At 37.3% G+C, this 21,354-nt stretch overlaps 1 protein-coding gene across 1 annotated transcript in view; it reads left to right on the top strand.

Annotated features, from left to right (window-relative positions):
• ATP8B4 (ATPase phospholipid transporting 8B4 (putative)) overlaps positions 1–21,125 on the top strand; it is a 397,582-nt gene extending 376,457 nt beyond the window's left edge. The window contains exons 30-31 of the transcript XR_001105656.2: positions 10,363–10,493; positions 14,040–21,125. The gene's annotated coding sequence lies outside the window, so the exon portion shown is untranslated. The remainder of the gene's footprint in view (positions 1–10,362; positions 10,494–14,039) is intronic.
• The last annotated feature ends 229 nt before the right edge of the window (positions 21,126–21,354 follow it).

Raw genomic sequence — 21,354 nt, 5'->3', positions numbered from 1 at the left:
CCATATGTTATTACATCAGTTTTCACAACAATCGTATAGTAGGTAATATTGTTACTGTTATTATTTTATAAATGAGAAAAACTATCACTTTAGTAGATTTTAAGTGCCTAATTTGTTAAAACTTAGTAAGACAAAGAAGCAGTACTAGGTTTTAGAATCAGGTTTATTTGGTACCAATGCCCATGTTCTTTCAAATCAGTTACATTTTTGAAATGAGATCTAACCCAGCATCCCACTCCATTTGTCTATTTCTGCTTCCTCTGATGTGTCTATGTAGCAGGGTATGGCATTCCTGGCCTTGTACATATTATGCAGAATTGTTTACTCACTGGAAATTTTGTCTCCCATTGTAATTTTATATCCATATTTATACATTTCTCCAGCCAAGTTATACCACATGTATCATGTACTATTTTTCTGCTTTTGCTGTCATATAAGCAGGATCATATGAATCACTCCCATGTATCCAATAACACTGCTAGATAGGAAAAAATGACCACCAATGGTAAAGTTAGCCTAGTCAATATGATTAGTCTTTATAAAACCGTAAACAAAATCAGGAAGACAATTTTTTCAAGCATTTTGCTGACAGCTCTTATATAATCCAATAATCGTAAAAAGAAGATGAAACATTTCTTAATCTACATATATCCTTTCTTAGATGAAGAAAATGTTAAAATCCTTTTAACCATAAATTTTCTTTCAAATAGGTCCTTCTCCTATGGTGAACCTCATCAGGATTTTTTGGGGGTGTTTAACTTCAGAGATGTAGTGGTGATTTATCTCCTGCCTCTAAAGACACTATTGGTCAATAGATTTGTTGATAGTGTCCACAAGAAAGCAATTAGATACACTGTCCTTCTTTGAAGGAAATATACCAAATAGATGGAGACTTTATTAATTAAATAGAAAGACTCAGCCCTTTTCATGGTGGTGACTATGCCACAATCACTCTCCTCATCAAAAACATCATTCTACAAAGGATTAATATCAAATGATGGATTTGTGGCCATCCCCAGTGGCCATGATGAAAACCACCTGAAATCCCAGATTCACCAAGAGTAACTTACTACACTGTAAATAGACCAATGCTACATACAATCAGATTAATTTGACTACAAATCGACTTCCTCCTCCCTTTCCTCTTTCTCCTTTCTTCCTAATGATAGTAATAATAACAATCTTTATTGAGTCCTCAACAAACCAAACATTATGCTAAGCTCCTAATATATATCAAATCATTTAATTCCCAAAACATCCTGTATTGTAGCTATTACTGTGCCCTTTCCCTTCCCTAAATCATAATTATGCTATCATTTTAATAAAACATATACACTCTAAAAGTACCTTCCTCCTTTGGCTGCCTTCATTTCCTAATATTCATCACTTAGGAGGTGAGAGAGAGAAAAAGTTTCAAGGTCAGTGTGATTTTTGTCTTCAGCTTTGACTTCCTGCTGTCTTATGCCAAGCAGGGTCTCTATAAGGCAATATCCGCTTGTGGTGCTGGTGCATGCACGTGGATGTAATTGCTCTAATCCAAAGAATGTTAGACAGTCCCTTTGGAACTTTGATGCTCATTTTAACGAATATCTGTGTCCTGCTGAAAGTCGAAAGCAAAGACATCATATGTCAATGCCTTTCCTCATTGCAATTTGAGTTGCATGTTGAACTAGCCACATTTTTCATGAGATAATGATTGAGAAACTGAGTCAGTTTGGGTGTTCAGGCTTGGTTTTTGATAGTATCTTTTAAAAAAATGAATGAAATGAGCCTGCCACATTAAAAAAAAAATGGCAGTATTTGTTGACAGCAATCAAATTTGAGCTGTCAAGAGAAAATTAGAACTTTTGAAATCCTATGTCTACCACTGTGACTTGATGCCCTTTCAATATGTAAATACTTATCTGATAATATTGGTGTTGATTTTTAAAAGTCCGATTATTTTTTCATATGGCCTAATAAATTGTGTCAATACTTAAAAGATTTGTATAACTCAATAAACCAACATTTTCCAAATGAACAATCATGCATACTCCAAAATCATATATGGGTTAAAAATTTCCTTCAAAGTACAGGGGGAAGTGACTGGATTTTAAAGTAATAGAGTATTAATTGATATTTTGGATTCCACGTTGCAATTAACCTTTAATAAACTAGCACTTATTGATCAAAAACATAGAGTTATCTGGAAAGCTTTTAAAATAATTTCCCTGTTACAACTACAAACTGTTTGAGGCCAGATTGCTTCAAATACTTTAATCAAAACAATACATAACAATAGATGAAACGTAGGCTGAAATTCCAGCTGTCTTCTATTAAGCCAGACATAAAAGAGATTTACAAAAATATAACACAACACAACACTTCTCATTAGCTTTTCTTGTTTTGGAAAATATAGCTCTCTTTATTTTTTAACATATTTTTTATGTTAACATGAAATGGGTTATTTTAAAATAAATTAATAACATTATTAGAAATATTTTTGTTTTTAATTTCTAGTACATTAAGTGGTATAGCTATAACTTACATTAGCAAAAGATCTTTGGGGTCCTCAATAATTTTTAAGAGTATAAAGAAATCCTTAGAACAATAAATTTGTGAATCTCTGTGCTGTGTGTGTAACATAGTAAAGTAAGTAGTACGGAGTGCAAAAGTAGAAGAAACAGTATGGGTTGGAACTGGCTTTGTTCTGGAGTGGGATGTAGACCACAGATTGCTAAGATTTAGATGAAAGAACCGAAGGAGGAACCATATGAGAAAAGGCATAGTAGCAGGAACAGTCATGGTAGATTTGGAGTTCTCTGAGTCAGTAAGTAGTGAGTCAAGCAGTGAGAGTGCCTCTCATGCTCAAAATCTCTTCTTCCACTTCACCTCTCTGACCCTTCTTCCATTATCACGTTTTCTCTCCCTCCTTGCACTCTTTCTCTTTCTATCTCCACGTCTAGAAAAGGCTCTCTGCTTTTGAGAACATGATTATATTGAGTCCACCTGGGTAATAGGACCTAATCTTCCCAACTCAAGGTCCTTTATTTTAATCACAGCAACAAAGGCCCTTTTGCATGTAGGGTAACATATTCATAGGTTCTGGGTATTAGAACATAGACATCTTTTAGGGTCCCTTATTCTGTCCACCACACCATGGGATTTTTTTTTAGCAATAAAGTGGCTTAATAACAGTGGCATGGAGAAAACATTCTCCAATAATTACCCAGTATGAACTGATCTGGGGCCAAGCTTAGAGCAGAGCTCTGCCTCTGTGGAAAACAACTTCCATGTGTTTTTAGTACAATGCAGACGATGCATCCGGAAGGACAGCTGCTGATATTCCAGCAGGCTTATCACTTTCTCTTTGCCATCCTACCCATATTTGTCATTCAGGTCACCAAGGGGACAAACATCCATAGCTTCTGAAAGCAGCTTCTTCACTTCATTTTCTATCTCTAAAATGTTACATGAATAGAAAGGGCGCAAACTTGCCATACTAGATCCTAGAAACTAACATTTCAGCTTGGTAAGAAATTTTCCTCTCTCAGGCACTGGTGTCTCAGGGGTGACCTTTCACGTGAAGCATTTCATTAAATAGTGTGGCTGAGTTACCAAATATTGAAGTGAGAGGCAACATTTAAGTGACTGTTTGTTGGGTTACCACCAGTACTCTGGAGAACAATAAGCCTAAGTGATTTTGAGTAATAATTTATCAGGATGGGTAAATTATAAAAGAATGCTTGAATTAGATTTTTAAAAACCCACAAGTTGGATGTAGCTCAAACATTTTCCAACAGAAGCTTCCTTTTGAAAGTAACTTAAATGTTTCTCTGCCCTCCCATCACATTTATGTGTGATATGTTTGGTAATTAAGTAAGGAGGACAGAAAAGGGAATCCCTGTGGTATAAATTCCAGGAACAACTGTAGATTCATCCAAAGGTCACTTACAAATCAGAACAAACCCAAATTCATTAGCTAGCCTCAAACAGAATCAAATATCTTATAAAAATGAGACAAAATGACAAAAGCAATTTTCACCCCCTAAACATACTTATAAAAAACAGGATGCTGTTTTCTTAGTCAGGCAAATAACTTACCCAGGGCATTCTTAACTATTGATGTTGAATATTACAGCATAAGAATGAACTTTGGCATTTGCAACTTGCATTGTGCAAAGCATATCATCTGTTCAATTCTCTTGGGTGTGTGTAGCTCACTATATTTGCCTACGCATGTTTTCTCAGGAAATAAAAATGTTATAAAGTCAGAACCATTCTTAAACAGAACAGACAGCATTTCCCTAACACTTTCTCACTTTTATTTTGCAAGAGTTTCTTCTCCTAAGAAAGTAATCACAACCCTTCTCCCTGGAACCTGCCCCAAATGTCATGGACAGAACTTAGAATTCTCTATTCTCCTATTCCTAATCCATTGACATTTCTCTAAACTGTATTCTTCCTTTTGGACCCAAGGTATTATCCAGCTAATTATAGACAGATGTAACCTAATGGACTGTTTTGTGAGAATGCTAGGTTCTCTTTCAGTAACATTGTAGCCTACACACCCACACCCCACCATAGTATTTTAGCTGAAATTTGAGCAGGTTTTGTGATTAAGATGTGAAGTGGATAATGACATCCAAAAATGGAAGGACAGGAACAAGTGCTAAATTTGGAAGTTCCTGGGCATCTAACTGGGAGAATGCATGTACTATGGTATGGCTCCAGAAAATAGGTGTAAAGAGAGTAGAGAATTTCTAGGGGAAATTTAAACCCATGAAAGGAAAATTACATCTACTTCACAAATTTGCTTTACTTCTGGTTTGCCATTTGTGTGGGCTTTTTAAGTGTCCAGCAATAGCACTGAAGAGGCAGTCAGGGTCAGCCATGTGTCTAAATAATTTCTGCCCTACTGTGGGAATCATGAGTACTTGGGCAATTTCCTTTGAACTACCGCTTTTGTTTGAGAGTTTAAGAGGGAGAAACAAGGAGCCTAGAGAGCTGCGAATTTTTGTCATGTCACATCCATCTAAGCCAAGGGAAATCTCCTGTTAAAATCCTTGGAATACTCTGCCCAACCTTGGAAATTCAGAAATGTTAGACTACTGCCTTGCTGACCCTAGAGAGATTCCCCTTCTCAGGGTTAATCCATTCCTAGACATGGTAAAGATATTGCCCAGGAGTACACTGCCAACTGAGCCAATCAATTCAAATGCAAGCCAACCAATCAAAAGCTCACCCCCCAAGCACTTCTTTTATTAGAGCTCTCATATTCTGAGCCAGTATCCACTTGCTCTAAGCACCCCAAGGCCAGGTACCAAACAACCAGGGATAGTACCAATTCCCCAGAATCTGCTGAAATTATTCTAACTAGCTAATCCTAAACCTTTTTCCACTATGTCACTTGTTCCTTCCTACAGAAACAAAAATAGTAACGTTCTTTCCTGCAGTTCTCCCCTCTCCCTTGTCTCCGAACTGGCCCTGGTGCTTCCCCATGTGTGCTTGTGGCATGCCCCCTTCTCTCAGGATGTGTGAATATAACTATCTTTCCACTGGAAGTCATCTCCTAATCTGTTGGCCTTACTATATCTAATAATAATAGAACCTATATTAAACAATATGAGATAAAACCTATCTGGATCCCTGAAGTAGATAATCTCTACATCTTCTAGCTCTAATATTCTTTTATCCTCTTAATTTAAATAGGAAAGCACTTTACCAACTTTACAATAGATATTTCAGTTATAATAAGGTCTTGAGCTTCTGAAGTTACTCAGTTTTTTATGCCAAGGTTTTGTGAATCAGGACTTACATAAAGTGAAAGTACACAGAGTCTTGTGTAAGAGTCATTGTTTAATTGGAAGCAAGGGAAAATGTTAGTTCTGGTTTGGGAAAACTTTCATTTTTATCTATTATAGCTGAAGGGTGAAAATCATTCTAGTATGCTTTTTCTAGACTCCTGTTACTTTTCTACTTTCCTTTGCTTTTTTTCTTTCTTCTTTGCCTTTGGATACAAAGTAGTATAAGGTTCCCTCCTGATAGTGTGATTGAGTTTGGGATGCATGATGGGAGAATCAGGAAAATACTGGGATAAAATTATCCCTTTAAAAGTCACATGGAGTATAATGAAAATAACTATATTCCAGTATATGAAGAACCAGATTAGTAATGTGAACATTACTGAATATTTACTGAATGAATGAATAAATTCTAATCTAGCATAAACAGGGATTCCCTGTGTAGTGTTAATCCATCACCTCACCCTTATTTGCCATTACTTTCTGTTTGAAAAACAATTATTCCAAATCCTCCCCAAATATATTTAGTAGGACTGTTATGAGAAATCATTTGACTTTCAAAATAAATCTGAAAATTACTTTCGGTTACTAAAAAAAGTACAGAGGAGGAGGATTATGTTCAAGACAAAATTATATCTTATGTAAGGGAATAAACAAGGAAGTGCATTTCAGTTAGAGAATGAGCATTTTGGTTCAAGTTGTGATAAAAGGGTACCATAATTATTTGAAATCAAGAGAACAATTTATGGTATTTTTTTCAAAAAGTTTTGTACTATGTGTGTTTCTGAAAATGCACCCATTCATATAACCTTTGGGAAGTCAGACAAAACAGATTTATACCTCTCTGAATGGGCAGGACTCAAACAGAAGTACAGTTGGCTGGATATTTAAGATCACAGTGAGGAAAAGTCTTACCTTTCTGTTCCACCTGAAGTTGCCAAATGAAACTTTCCAAATATTTTAGAGAAATAAGATGCCTCTGGCTCACATTCTGTTTGCCTTTGAGTAATGTATTTTTTTCAAATGAAAAAAGAAAGAATGAAGGAAACACTAAAAGTCAAGGAATTAATTTTGTGCAGAAGGAAAATAAAGCTGCGGAATCTCTGGCCTACCATTGTATAAACAAGAAAACATTTGGAAAGAAAAATTCCAACTTATTTAATACCCCCTAATTTGAAGATGGAAGAAAGCCATTAAAGAATGGTGGGACTGAGTCTTTCCATTTCTTCAGAAAGATAGCTTTTTCTCTGGGCCTCAAAGACATTTGAAAGATCACAAAACCTTCCTCCAGAAAAATTTCTAAGGTCAGAGAAACTGCCTTCTTCTGCTTACTTCAAATATCTCTGTCAAAGCAAATTTAATACTCTCCCCACAAAAATGCTAGCTTCATATATACACAGACAAAAATATTCATAGAACTTTTCAGAGTATATGAGTTTGGTTGGTTTTATCTTGCTTTAAAGTGAACACAATACTAAAAATCTTAAAGACCTTTCCCTCAAATAATAAATACGGTGAGTAGCACTCTCCCTTGCCTCCAGAGCTAAACTGATATCATCTATAGGGTTAGGAATTGTGGGACATGAAAGAACAGGTAAAAATAAAAATATTGGGTATAACATTTAGCTTAACTCTTCCATCTTGAAAATAAGGTAGCACAGGCCTTGTCCTTCCTCTTGCTACAGTCATCAGGTAACTGTGAATATCTGCACAGGTCTTAGAATCCTTATCTGAATGACCAAATCTGAGAGAAAGAGTTAAGGGGTCCTTATGGACACTCCCTTCAATCCACACCTCGGTTGCCCTATAGATTCTAAACCACCAGAGGATTCTGGGTACAGGCCTTTGAGCACGCTATGAAGGTGGTAACTGAAAATGCAAGGTGAGGAGTCAGGACCTGGACTTCTCAAGGCAAAACCAAATAATATGGCCTTTCCTCCTCATCTCCTTTCCTTCATTTTTCTTTCCTTTTGAAAATGTTTTATTATGAGCAATACTCAATAGCAAACAAAATATAAGTCAGAGTATCTTCTTTCTCTTGAGAATCTGGAAGGTATCATTTGGCATCTTCAGATGTGGGAGAAAAGTGAACCTTATCCTCACTGATTTCCTACTTGTCCAGACAATTGTACTTCAGTTTGAGTAATGGCCCATTTTGAAGGACCCTGTGTATTCATTTTTCCTAGGTGCCCAGAGATTTTGTGAATGGATGTATTTTCAGAACAAAAATGAATTCTCTATAGCAAATCTCAAAGTTTATTTGAATGAAAATCACCAGGAAAGCTTGTACAGACGGCTGAGCCTCACCCTTACTTTCTAATTCAGTAGGTCTAGGATGAAACAAGTGCTAACAAGTCCCCAGGTGATACTTACTGCTAGTCCCAGGGTTCAGAACTAAAAGCAATGGCTCCTTAGGACCCAGTCTTACATATGATGTTAATCGCCTTACATGCTGCCACACCCTCCGATAAGCCCTCTCTTTTCCCTGACTCAGCAAGAGGCTATATCCTATGTGAGGGGGCATGTGAAAATAATGCATTTCATCTTCTTTAGGAACCTTGCTGGTTTTATTCCAACCTCTTTAATGATTATTTTATACTTCTTTTTAGGCTCATTTATTTTACGCCTCACACATAAATGATCACAAAATTCGATAGATTCTGTATCCTAAATATCTGTAGAGGCTCTACCTCTCTAGCCCTCTTCTGACCTCTTTATTTAGGTAATAATTATCTCTCACTCAAAATTCTGCAGGAGCTTTCTATATTTAGTATTCTTTTTTTTTTTTTTTTTTTTTTTTTTTTTTTTTTTTTGAGGCGAAGTTTCGCTCGTTACCCAGGCTGGAGTGCAATGGCGCGATCACGGCTCACCGCAACCTCCGCCTCCTGGGTTCAGGCAATTCTCCTGCCTCAGCCTCCTGAGTAGCTGGGATTACAGGCACGCGCCACCATGCCCAGCTATTTTTTGTATTTTTAGTAGAGACGGGGTTTCACCATGTTGACCAGAACGGTCTCGATCTCTTGACCTCGTGATCCACCCGTCTCGGCCTCCCAAAGTGCTGGGATTACAGGCTTGAGCCACCGCGCCCGGCCTAGTATTCTTTTCTTACCATCCTTCAACTCATTTTCATTCCACTATCACAGCAAGTTTCCTGAAACAGAAATGTGATCCTAAAACTGTGCTGCTCAGAATTCCTCCAGTGTGCCCTCTTGGCCTTCAGCAGAGATGAAGGAGGGAGGTGAGGTCTCACGGACATTGCTTTTCACTTTCAGTCATCCTCTTCCTTCCTCCAATCACACCAATACTCATAGCATTCTAGACCAAACTTGGCAGAAGGAGGAAGAGGTTAAATTGGACAACTTCCTCTCCTCAAAACTGTTACCTTTTATTTCAGTTTAATAGCATTTATAGGTACCTACTATTTGAAATGCTTTGTACTTTTTCACTAATGCTCACAAAAATCAGGTGGTGATACAGGGGGGAAGGAATGAGAAACAGAGTGAAGGAGCTACCTAAGTTTATACCCAGCTAGTTAGATAAATATGCCTGTATACGTTGCTTGCCATTAAACATCATGAGAGTCGGTTTGTTTTTCAAATATATAAGTTAGGGAGTAGAGGTTAAGAATAGAAGCCCTAACTTCAGACACTCTTGATTGGAAACCTGGTTCTGCCATGAGGTAACCATAAGTAAGTTACTTATCCTTCTAGTAATCCCCTTGTGATAATAGCAAGCTAAAATGACCCCTGTAACCTCTGCCTCCTGGTATTCATGCCTTTGTGAAACAATCTCCTCTTGAGTGTGAGCAGGACCTGTGACTTGCTAATAGGATGTGACAAAGGTGATGGGATATCACTCCCATGATTATACTGTGTTATAAGTGAAGGGATTTTGCAAGTGAAATTAAGTTAAGGTTCTAATCTACAGAACCTCAGAACCTCTGTTCTAATCTGCCCTAATCAAGTAGTCCTTTAAAAGAGGGCTTATTCCTTCTCTAAGCTTAGAGATTCCAGATAGCAGACTCCCTCTCTGTTGGCCCTGAAGAAGTAAGCCATTATGAATTTTACAGATGTAAAGGAATAAATTTTGCCAGAATCCACATGGACTTGCAAGAGGACCTAGAGTCTCAGATAAGACTGCAGCCTCTTGAAAATGGTCTTGTAAGACTCTAAGCAGAGGAGTCAGATAAGATTTGCCCAGACTCCTGATCCATGGACACTGTGAAATAATAAATGCATATTGTTTTAAGCTGCTAAGTTTGCATTTGTTTTTAATGCAGCAATGGTTAACTAGCACATCCCTTCTTCCTGTTTTCACCACCAACAATCCTCCTTACACCTGCCAAAAAAAAGGGAAGGTGGTAGAGGACAGGCAGGGACCAAAGAGCACACTGTGTACTGGGTGGAGCTGGTTTGGGAGCAATCGCATCTTTACTTACTCCTAAGCCTGGGCAGGCAGAATGGCTTTAGTAGTGCTCCTCTGAGTAACCAGACAAAATACCCTGGAGGAGTGTACCAGATGGCAGAGGAGTGGTAGGATTGGACTAAAAGACATTATTCTTATTCCACTTTTCCCACAGTTCTGCTTATTTCTGGAACTCAAGGACTGCAGAGGCCTACCAGACAGCAGAGCAGTGGTGGGATTGGACTAAAAGACATTCTTCTTATTCTACTTTTCCCACAGTTCTGCTTATTTCTGGAACTCAAGGAGGTAAGAGCTGTGCCAAGCAAAGGGGATGGAGCTGGCTCTGCCTCTCAGTCTCTAGGCAGCCAGGAGCAGTCAGCTGCGATCACTCAAGCACTAAAGCAACTGAGTACCTAGGAGGTGTAAATCCCTGGGCTGGGGCTCTATGGGGTTGGGGTTTTTGTAAAGACAGGTGTGACATGCTCCACTCTTTAAGGCCTGAAAAACTGGTGAGGAGAACAACATTAACATATGGAGAAAGTTAAGTAACAAAGATGGCCATATCAAATGATTGGCACAGGCAGTAATGCATGGAGTGGAGAAACAGAGCTAGGCTTGATGACACAATATCCATTGTCATAGTTTGATTCTGCCACTAACTGCCTTGGGTCTTAAGTCCGTCTCAGCACATCTTTGGACTTGGTTTCCTTGACTCTAAGATAAACGCCTGTATATTTGCTGGCTTGTAATTTATTCAGAAATATACTGCCTTTCTCAAGTGAAATGAAGAAAACAGATGAAAAGCAGAGCTGTTCTGGCTAAAGCAAGGGAACCAGCATAAACACAACTGCAGGGGATGAGCCCTAAAGTCCCTTCTGACTCAGGTATCTTCTGATGATGTGGTGGTTCTCCAGCAGAGACTGACTGGGATATGAACTGGGAGGATGTATGCAGGTTTAAGCACCTTGCAACTATCATAAGGTCCTGCAAGTGTGGTAGTACTGGTGAGAAGAAGAGCCAATACAAGAGCATGCACCCTCTACTCCTGCAGGGCTTCCAATGTATACGTCAAGAACAGACACAGCCATTTGGTTTTAGCCATTCTTCTATTAGGCTTGCAGCTGTCACTGTCAGCCAGAACTTTCTCTAGTGCTCCAAAGACTGCTCTACTGCTAGAAAGGCTGAGCTATATAAGTTCCATTCTCCTTATGTGAACCATACCAGGGAAGTCAGTTTCACTGCTTTGGAGAGACACTGTATTTCAACTTTGTGTGGCATCACATAGAAACTCCCACCCGACCCATGCTATTGTCTATCCACAAATTACACATCCCACAGTCTCTACCAACCCTCACAGCCAGCATTATAAATACAAACAATAGAAACAAGCTTTTCTCTGACCTTGTAGTTTGGGCCCTGGCCAGTTCCTTGAAGAAGAGCTTTTGTACTTATGCATAAATAAGCTGTCTCATATAGCTTCTGGTATTAGTAGAGAAGACTAATAAATGAACAGGATGTTCATTTTTCATCCAGTGCATTTATTGAATACCTACCATTTGTCTAGTACTGTCCCAGCCACTGTGGATATAGCAGTGAACTAGATAGACATCCTCTAGCACTGAGGGAATGAGTGCATCTATTCTTCAGTGGGTAAGGGTGGCATACTGCAGAATTCAGTATGCTTATAGATGTTCTGGCTGATCCAATGGAAACAAGCCATCATTGAAACTCAGTTGTCACTGGGATTTCTCTGCAGCTGATACCACAGCTATAAAGAGAAAATTGTCTTATTATTTTTCCATGGGGAAATTTGACTCAGTAAGATAAATTTTAATTTTTTTCTGAGATTGTTTAACAGTATATTAAAGTAAGCATTTTCAAGATGTTCTCTGTTAGGTAGGCCTCCTGGCAAATAGTTTCTGTGAGGATGAAATAGACAAATTGCAGAAGATATGTATCCTTGGTCACTTGTGTGCTTCCTAGGCTCTGACAACTGGCCATGCCCCTGGCATCCTGCCTTGCTGGATAGATTTCAGAGAGGGCACATCTGAAGGCCATGAAACCCAGTTCCTGGCTCTGAGGGCAGATTAGGGTAGGGTTCAAAGAAAGGGCTTTAGATTCCATGCACAGCAGCTCATGCTCCTGTGAGGTTGTTTTATGACTCTGTGCAAGTCTAGAATCCTGTCATTGGACAGAGTGGTCAAATACAGGATCAGGATCAGAGGATGAAGGATGATGAAGTGCATGGTCCTATTTTAGACAGCGAAGTTCAGAAAGACCTCCATGAGAAGGTGATATCTGCATTCAAAGCTGATAAAGTAAGGGGATGAATTACAGATTTCTGGAAGTAGAAAATTCCAGAGAAAAATAAGAAACTGTACAAACATCCCAAGGGTGAAGAATGTTCAAATTATAGGAGGAAGATAAGTGCAGCTGGACACAGTGAACAAAGGAAAGGTCAAAGGGCTAGATCCTGTGGGCCAGATAAGCAGATTGAGGGAAGGACTTGGGATTATTATTTGTGTGTGTGTGTGTGTGTGTGTGTGTGTGTGCACGCACGCGTATGCATGTGCATGTGACAGAGACAGAGACAGAGAAGGGGAGAGATGGGAATTCATTAGAGAATTCTAAGCAAGGGTCATATAATTTAACATTGTGTGTTAAAAGGCTCACTCTGACCAAGGCTAGCCTCCATGGACCCAGCTTCCAGGCCCACTACAGTGCCACGCCAGGCATCATGGCCTCAGGTTCCAGGTCCATCCCAGCTTCAGTCTGGCTCCTGCAGCCCTAAGCTCTAGACCAGGCCCTGAAGACTCAGCTTCTAGGCCTACCCCAGCACCAGAACAGCCCTTATGGCCACAGGTTTCAGCTCCATCTAGTACCAGGTTGGCCCACTGCACCTAGTGCCACTGACCCAGGCACTACTGTCCCATCACACACACACACACACACACACACACACACACACACCAGCATCAGTCTTGCCCCAGTGAACTCAGGCTCTGGGTTTCCTCCAGAGACAGTATACCCCCTAAAGCCCCAGGCCCTAAGCCAGCCTTCATGGTTTGGGGATCCAGGCTGTTACCTGTGGACTAGGCTTTAGGCCTTTTCCATTACCAGGCTAACCCCACAGACAGCTTCTAGGCTGGCTCCCATGTTCCCAAGCTTTATGGATCCAGGTACCGGGCCAGTCCTTGTTGACCTAGGCATTGGGATCACCTACCCACTGACCCAGGCACTATGTCAGTTGACCTGGAGACTTCCACAGAAAGCCTGCCTGTAGACCCTGCCAGATACTCTGCTCAGAGTTTCTGGACAAGCTGACTGGTGAAGGCCTTTCCCTAGAGATGCCAGTCTATAAAGACTGGAAGAGTTGCCCACTTGTTCAAATGCACAGACACTACTGCAAATCCACAAGGATCACAAATAATCAGGGAAACATTACACCACCAAAGGAACAAAATAAAGTACCAATAACTGACCCTTAGAAATGGAGACCCATAAATGCCTGACAAAGACTTCTAAATAGTTATCTTAAAGTTTAGTAAGCTACAAGAGAACACAGACAACTAAACGATATCAGAAAAACAATACATAAACACAATAACAAGTTCAATAAGGAAAAAAAAACAAAACAAAAACCAAATAGAACTTTGGATCTGAAGAACACGATGACTGTACTGAAAAATTCCATAGATACCTTCAGCAGCAGATGTAATCAGGCAGAATAATTAAGGAACACAAAGATGTGTTTTTAAAAATTGTCCAGGCAGAAGAATAAAAAGAAAAGTGAAGAAAGCCTATGGAAATTTGGACACCATCAAACAAATTAATATATGCCTTTTTCTGCAGGACCAAAAGGAGAAGAGAAAGATAAAGAAGCAGGAAGTGTATGTAAAGAAACAATAACAGAAGCATTCTTAAATCTAGTATCCAAGAACATCTGTGTATCCAAGAAGCTCAATGAATCCCAATAGATTTAACATAATGAGATCTTGATTGAGATGCACTGGTATAAAGTTCTTAAAAAACAAAGAATTTTGAAAGCAGTAAGAGAAAAGCAAATCATCACTTACAACAGAACCACTACAAAACTACAGGTAGATATCTTGGAAGAAACCTTGCATGCCAGGTGATAGTAGGATAATCAAGTGCTGAAAGAAAATATCCTGGCAACCAACAAAACTATGCCCAGCAAAACTTTACTTCAGAAATGAAGTAGAGATAGAGACTGTCCCAGACAAACAAACGTTGAGGGAGTTATCACCACTAGATCTGCCTTACAAGAAATGCTTAGTAAATCCTTCAAGTTGCAATGAAAAAATGCTAACAACATGTAACAGTATAAAACCCACTGGAAAAGTAAGAGATAGTCAAATTTACAATACTCTAGTACTGTAACAATTGTGTGAAAATCAGTTTTAACTCTAGCATAAAGTTAAAAGTCAAAATTATTAAAAATAACTATAGCTACAGTAATGTGTCAAGACATACACAATATAGAAAGATGTAAATTGTAATATCAGTAATATGTAAGGGAAGTAGAACTTAAAATACAGAGTTTTTGTATGTTAAGTTGCTTACAGCCTAAAATAGCCTGTTATAACTATAAGATATTTTATGTAAGCCTCATTATAACCACAAACAAAAAAAACCTGTAGCATACACTCAAAAGGAAATGATAAAGAAGTCAAAGCATACCACTGCAAAAAAATAAATAAATAAATAAAAATCAAATCACAAAAGAGGAGAGCAAGAGAAGAATGAAGAAAGAGCCCAAATAGCCAAGGTAATCCTAAGCAAAAACAACAAAGCTGGAAGCATCACATTACCTGACTTCAAACTATACTACAGGGCTGCAGTCACCAAAACAGCATGGTACTGGTACAAAAACAGGCACATAGATTAATGGAACAGAATAGACAGCCCAGAAATAAGGCTGCATGCCTGTGACCACCTGATCTTTGACAAAGCTGACAAAAAAAAGCAATGGGAAAAGACTCACTATTTAATAAATGATGCTGAGATAACTGGCTGGCCATATGCAGAAGAAGCTGGACCCCTTCCTTACACTATATAGAAAAAACAATGCAAGATGAATTAAAGACTTAAATGTAAATCCCAAAACTATAAAAACCCTGGAAGAGAATCTCAGAATATCATCCTGGACATAGGAACAGGCAAAGATTTCATGACAAAGACACCAAAAGCAATTACAACAAAAGCAAAAATTGACAAGTGGGATCTAATTAATTTAAGAACTTCTGCACAGCAAAATAAACTTTGAACAGAATAAACTGACAATTTACAGAATGAAGAAAATATTTGCAAACTGTGCATCTAATATACAGGTCTATAAGGTCTAAAATCCAGCATCCAGGAACTTAAACAAATTTGTATGAGAAAAAAACCCCATTAAAGTTGGCAGAGGAAATGAACACTTTTCAAAAGAAGACATACATGTGGCCAAAAAGCATATATAAAAAGCTCAATATCACTGATTATTACAGCAATGCAAATCAAAACTACAATGAGATGTCATCTCATACCAGTCAGAATGGCTATTTTAAAAAGTCAAAAATAACAGTTGCTGGTGAGTTGCGGAGAAAAAAGAACTCTTATACAATGGTGGTGGGAGTGTAAATTAGTTCTACCATTGTGGAAAGCAGTATGATGATTCCTCAATGAGCTAAAAGCAGAACTACCATTCAACCCAGCAATACTGTTACTGGGTTTATACCCAGAGGAATATAAACCATTCTATCATAAAGACACATGTATGTGAATGTTCACAGTAGCATTATTAATAATAGCAAAGACATGGAGTCAACCTAAATGCCTATCAATGACAAATTGAATAAAGAAATTCTGGTACAGAGACATCCATGGATCTTTTTGATGCAGTCATCAAAAAGAACAAGATTATGTCTTTTGTGGGAACATGGATGGAGTTAGAGGCTATTATCCTGAGCAAACTAACACAGGAAGAGAAAACCAAATACCACATGTTCTCACTTATAAATGAGAGCTAAATGATAAGAATTTATGAACACAAAGAAGAAAACAACAGAAACTAGGGTCTAATTGAGGGTTGAGGGTGGGAGGAGGGAGAGGAGCAGAAAAGATAACTATTGGGTACTATGCTTAATACCTGAGTGATGAAATAATATATACAACAAACTCTTGTGACATGAGCTTGCCTATGTAACTGACCTTCACATGTACTCCGAAACCTAAAATAAAAGTTAAAGAAAGAACTACAAAAGAGTCAGAAAACCATTTTTAAAATTACACTAGTAAATACTTGCATATCAGTCATTAGTTTAAATGTAAATGGATTAAATTCTCTGATCAAAAGATATAGTGGCTGAATAGGTTATAAAACCAATATCTAACTATATACTTTCTGTAAGAGACTCACTTTAGCATTAAGGACATACATAGTGTGAAGGTGAAGATATGGAAAAAGACATTCCATGCAAATGATATTTAAAAGATAGCAGGGGTGGCTATATTTATATCAGATAAGATAATCTTTAAGGAAAACACTGTCATAAAACAAAAAGAAAGTTATTATTCAATTTTAAAGTGTCAGTTCATCAAGAGGATATAATAATTGTAGGTACATATGCACCAAACATTATGGCATCTGAATATATGAAGCAAATATTAACAGAGCTAAATGGAGACATAGACAGCAATACAATTGTGGTGGGGTACATCAATACCCTGCTTCACAAAGGATAGATCATTCAGACAGAAAGTTAATAAAGAAACAGCAGTCATGAACAATACTATAGGTCAAATGAATCTAACAGACATATATAGAACATTTCATCCAACAGCAAAAGAATACACATTCTTCTCAAGTGCACATGTAACATTTTCTAGGATAGATCATATGTTAGGTCACCAAGCAACTGTTAACAAATATGAGAAGATTGAGATCACATCAAGTATCTCTTCCAACTACAATAGTATGAAACTAGAAGTTAATAACAAGAGTAAAACTGGAAAGTTCAAAAACATGTGAAAATTAACCAAAATGCTCCTGAAATCAAAAGAAAAAGAAAAACATCTTGAGAAAAATGAAAAAGGAAACAAAACATACTAAAATTATGGGTGTGGCAAAAACAAATTTAAGAAGGAAGTTTTTAGTGATAAATGCCTACATTAATAAAAAAGAAAGACCTCAAATAAACAACCTAACTTTATCTCTCAAGGAACTAGAAAAAGAACAACTTATCAGAAGAAAGAAAATAGTAAAGATTAGAGCAGAATTAAGTGAAAGAGAGCCTAGAAAAAAAATCAATGAAACTAAAAATTGTTTTTTGAAAAAGATCAACAAAATCAATAAATCTTAGGTAGATCAACTAGAAAAAAAGAGAGAAAAGCCCCAAGAAAATAAAATTATGAATGACAGAGAAGACAGTATGACTGATACCACAGAAATACAGTGATCATAAGAGACTACTATAAACATGCCAACATATTAGATAATTTAGAAGAAACAAATTCCTAGAAACATACAACCTACCAAGACTGAATCATGAAGAAATAGAAAATCAGAGCAGACTAATAATGAGTAAGGAGATTGAATCAGTAATTAAAAACCTTCCAATAAAGAAAAGCCCAGGATCTGACAGCTTCTCTCTTGAATGCTACCAAACATTTAAAGAAGAATTATTGTCTGTTTTTCTCAAACTACTCTAAAAATTTGAAGAGGAGGCAATGCTTCCAAACTCATTTTATGAGTCCAGCATTACCTTGATATCAAAGCCAGACAAAGACACTTTAAAATAAGCCAGGAACAGAAAGACAAAAATTACATGATCTCACCGATATGTGGAATCTAAAAGAGTCAAATTCATGGAAGCATGGAGAATGGTGGTTGCCAACGGCTGGTGGTGGGTGGGGGAAGTGGGGAGGAGAAATGAAAAGATGTTGGTCAAATGGTAAAAATTTCATTTGTGCAACATGAATAAGTTCTATATTTTTGGTGTACACATGGTAACTATAGTTATAATACTGTATTGTATTACTTGACATTTGGTTAGACAGTAAATCCTAAATAGTCTCATTACAAAACAAGTAACTTATGTGAGCCAATTGATATGTTAATTAGCTTGATAGTAGTAATGATTTCATAATATATTTGTATACCAAAACATCACATTGTATACCATATGCATATACAACTTGTATCAATTATATCTCAATAAGCCAGAAAAAATAAAAAGCTGACTCTGGCTATTCCGCAGAGAACAGAGAGTAGGAGGGAAGGGTAAGCAGAGTATGAGGAGGGGGCCAATGTGATCATAAGACATGAGAATAAGACTAGAGTACCTGTGGAAATGACTAGAATTTATTGGATCCCGGATAAAGTTTGGAAGTAGAATTTGCCAATGACTTAGCTATAGGTGGGTGAGAGAGGGGAAGGAAGGATAACTCCAAGTTTGGCCAAGTTGGCAGGGTGGCCTGGTGCCAGCATTTCTGTGCACAGTTACTCCCCTACTCCCACCCTCACACCTACTTTGTTTTACTGCCCTTTTCTTCTAATCCTAAGGACTCTCACATTTAATTACCAAAATACTATCTCAGTGTGACTTTTCTCTGCTATCCCAGGCCTGTCCTCTTCAATGCTCCCTCATATTCTACTTCTAAATGTATTTTTACATTCCAAACTTTTTAATACTGTGTCCTAGTCTACAAATTCCCTGCATAGCAACTGACTAGTGATTTTGCAAAAGAAAATGAGGACAAAGTTGCTAATTTAAAAATGTCATGTACCCCAACAACTACCACGCTCATACATTTTCATTTTTAATGTATCAACTCTTCCTTATCCTATATTCATGAGCCGGGTAGGAATTTTAGGCAATTTGAGAGTCAATAGTGACAAATTTGGGGAATGGGGACCTTTTTTAGCTGGAGCTACTTTATTTATTTTATCCTCATACCAACTTGATTACTAAGTATTGTTATACCTATACTACAGAGAGAGGAAATGAGGTTATGTGGACTTGTCATGGCTTGTTACTTACTAGTCTGAGGACATGGCTAGTAAGTAACGGAGAACTGGTATCCGACCCAAACCTGCCTGACTTCAGGGTTCACACTCTTCCCTTCACCCTGGTGGAACAGAAGGGTGTGCAACTAATTTCTGGGCTATGAAGACACCAAGAATGAGCTTTGCTTCCTAGATTTGGTAATTTTCTGTTATTTCTAAGCTGAAGTCTGGCAAGCGAGAACTCAAATTGTTAATTATATTTGCTTCCAGTGTTCAAGACAGTTTCATAAATGATATTCACTTCAGAGACATGTTCTGCCAGTTTACTATAACCCCAAACTGCTTACTTCAGAATCTGGGAGCTCTACATGTCCTTTGGGCACAAGATCTGGGGCAATTTCAGTCAATGAAAGTAAAATAAGGTAAGAAGCTGAAGTTAGGGTTTTTTGGGTTTTTTTTTCCCCTCACTAGATTTACCATCTCCTGGCAAGAGCTTGGGGTCAACTCACATCTGTCTCATCACTTGTAAGGTGACTATATCACATTGAACTATCTGAATCTGTTTATCTTTCACTCCTGTCTACAGGTTCAGGGAAAGAGTGGAATATTTATGACCCCATCAATTTAATAGACCATGTCAATTTCTCCATCTCAGTCTGTAAAGTATGCCCATGTGGATTTGAAAACTACCTTTCAGACATGAACTTCATTATTCATAATGAGTAACAGAGACATTATTGGGAAGTGAAATAGGGATAGAGGAAGGAAATAGTAATAAATCTTACCAAGGCAACTTCCAACTCTGGATTATGTTATCCAATTAGGATATGCTTATATAGGTAAAGATACTAGTCAATATTTGCTTCCTTGCCTTAGAAAATCCTTTGTGTCACATTAGCTCACACTGATAGTCCATTTACCTCTTAGACAAAGCAAATAAGCAGAAATCTGTATTAAATTTTTAGGTATTTAAAATACTATCTTATGTTTCATAAGAGTAACCTTTAGATTTATGTCCGCTACTGTTAAACTTCAGCAAGCAAACAGCCATACAGGACTAGTAGCTATAGTTCGATTAGAGGCTACTAGCATTTCAAATTAATCGATTAAAAAGGTAGTAAATAATACATTTTTTTAAAAGTGTGTAGTTTTTTTTAAGCAATAAAAAGTTATTTTTTGTTTCCCTAGGCTATTAAAAAGTTATCCATAGGCATTTAATGATCTTGGCTATTAAAGTAAAACAATGGTACATCAAAAGGGAATCAGAATGTAGTCAACCATGCCATAAATTGTTACCATGTCTAACAATAATAACAGATGTGCTAGCAACTTTACATGTTATATCTAAATTTATGAATGATTAAGTTCAATAAACTTAGAAAAAAATAAAATCTTCTGATTTCATTACATGATGAAAGATTTGCAACAGTTAAATTTTAAATTTTATTTTGCTTAATTTAAAAATTAGTTTGCAATTCTAGGATAGTTACAGCTTATGGTGGGCACATTGTCCTGAAACTTAGAATTGCTGTCTTTCTTTCATTTAGTTAATGAATGTTCACTGAGCGACTACTTTGTAATCTTTGTAATAACGTCTGGGGTGAATCAAATAGAAATTTAATTCTAATAAAATTATAAACAAATGCAATTCAAATAAAAACATTTCATGGAAAAAGTTTTTTTCATGGAACTTTTATAAGTTGATTTAAAATTTTGATGGAAAAACAAAAGGCCAATAATTTCCAGGATTATTAAGCAAAAAGAGAACAAAGTAAGACATTTCTACCTACGAGATACCAGACTTACAATACAGACAGTTTTCGTTAATACAGGGAAAAATAGGTAGTCCAATGAATTGCAATAGGAAAACCAGAAACAGACTTAGATTTGTGTGTGTGTGTGTGTGTGTGTGTGTGTGTGTGTGTGTATTAAAGCAAAGACAGTATACAGATCAGCAAAGAAAAAACAGACTATTCAATAAATGGTACTAGGGCAATGATTTATCTATATGAAAAGAATCAAATAAAATTCCTTTCATACCCTCCACAAAAAACAATTTCAGGTGAATTAAATGCCTAAATGTGAAAAGAAAATCTGTAGAACATGTAGAAAATAATTAATATAGGACACTATCTTTGCATTGTTAGAATTTCTTAA

Source organism: Aotus nancymaae, unplaced genomic scaffold, assembly GCF_030222135.1.
Source record: "Aotus nancymaae isolate 86718 unplaced genomic scaffold, 86718_ANA_hifiasm-v0.15.2.pri h1tg000062l, whole genome shotgun sequence".
NCBI classification, from domain to species: Eukaryota; Metazoa; Chordata; class Mammalia; order Primates; family Aotidae; genus Aotus; species Aotus nancymaae.
Note: the sequence above shows the minus strand (reverse complement) of the source record. Positions and strands in the feature narration are given on the sequence as shown.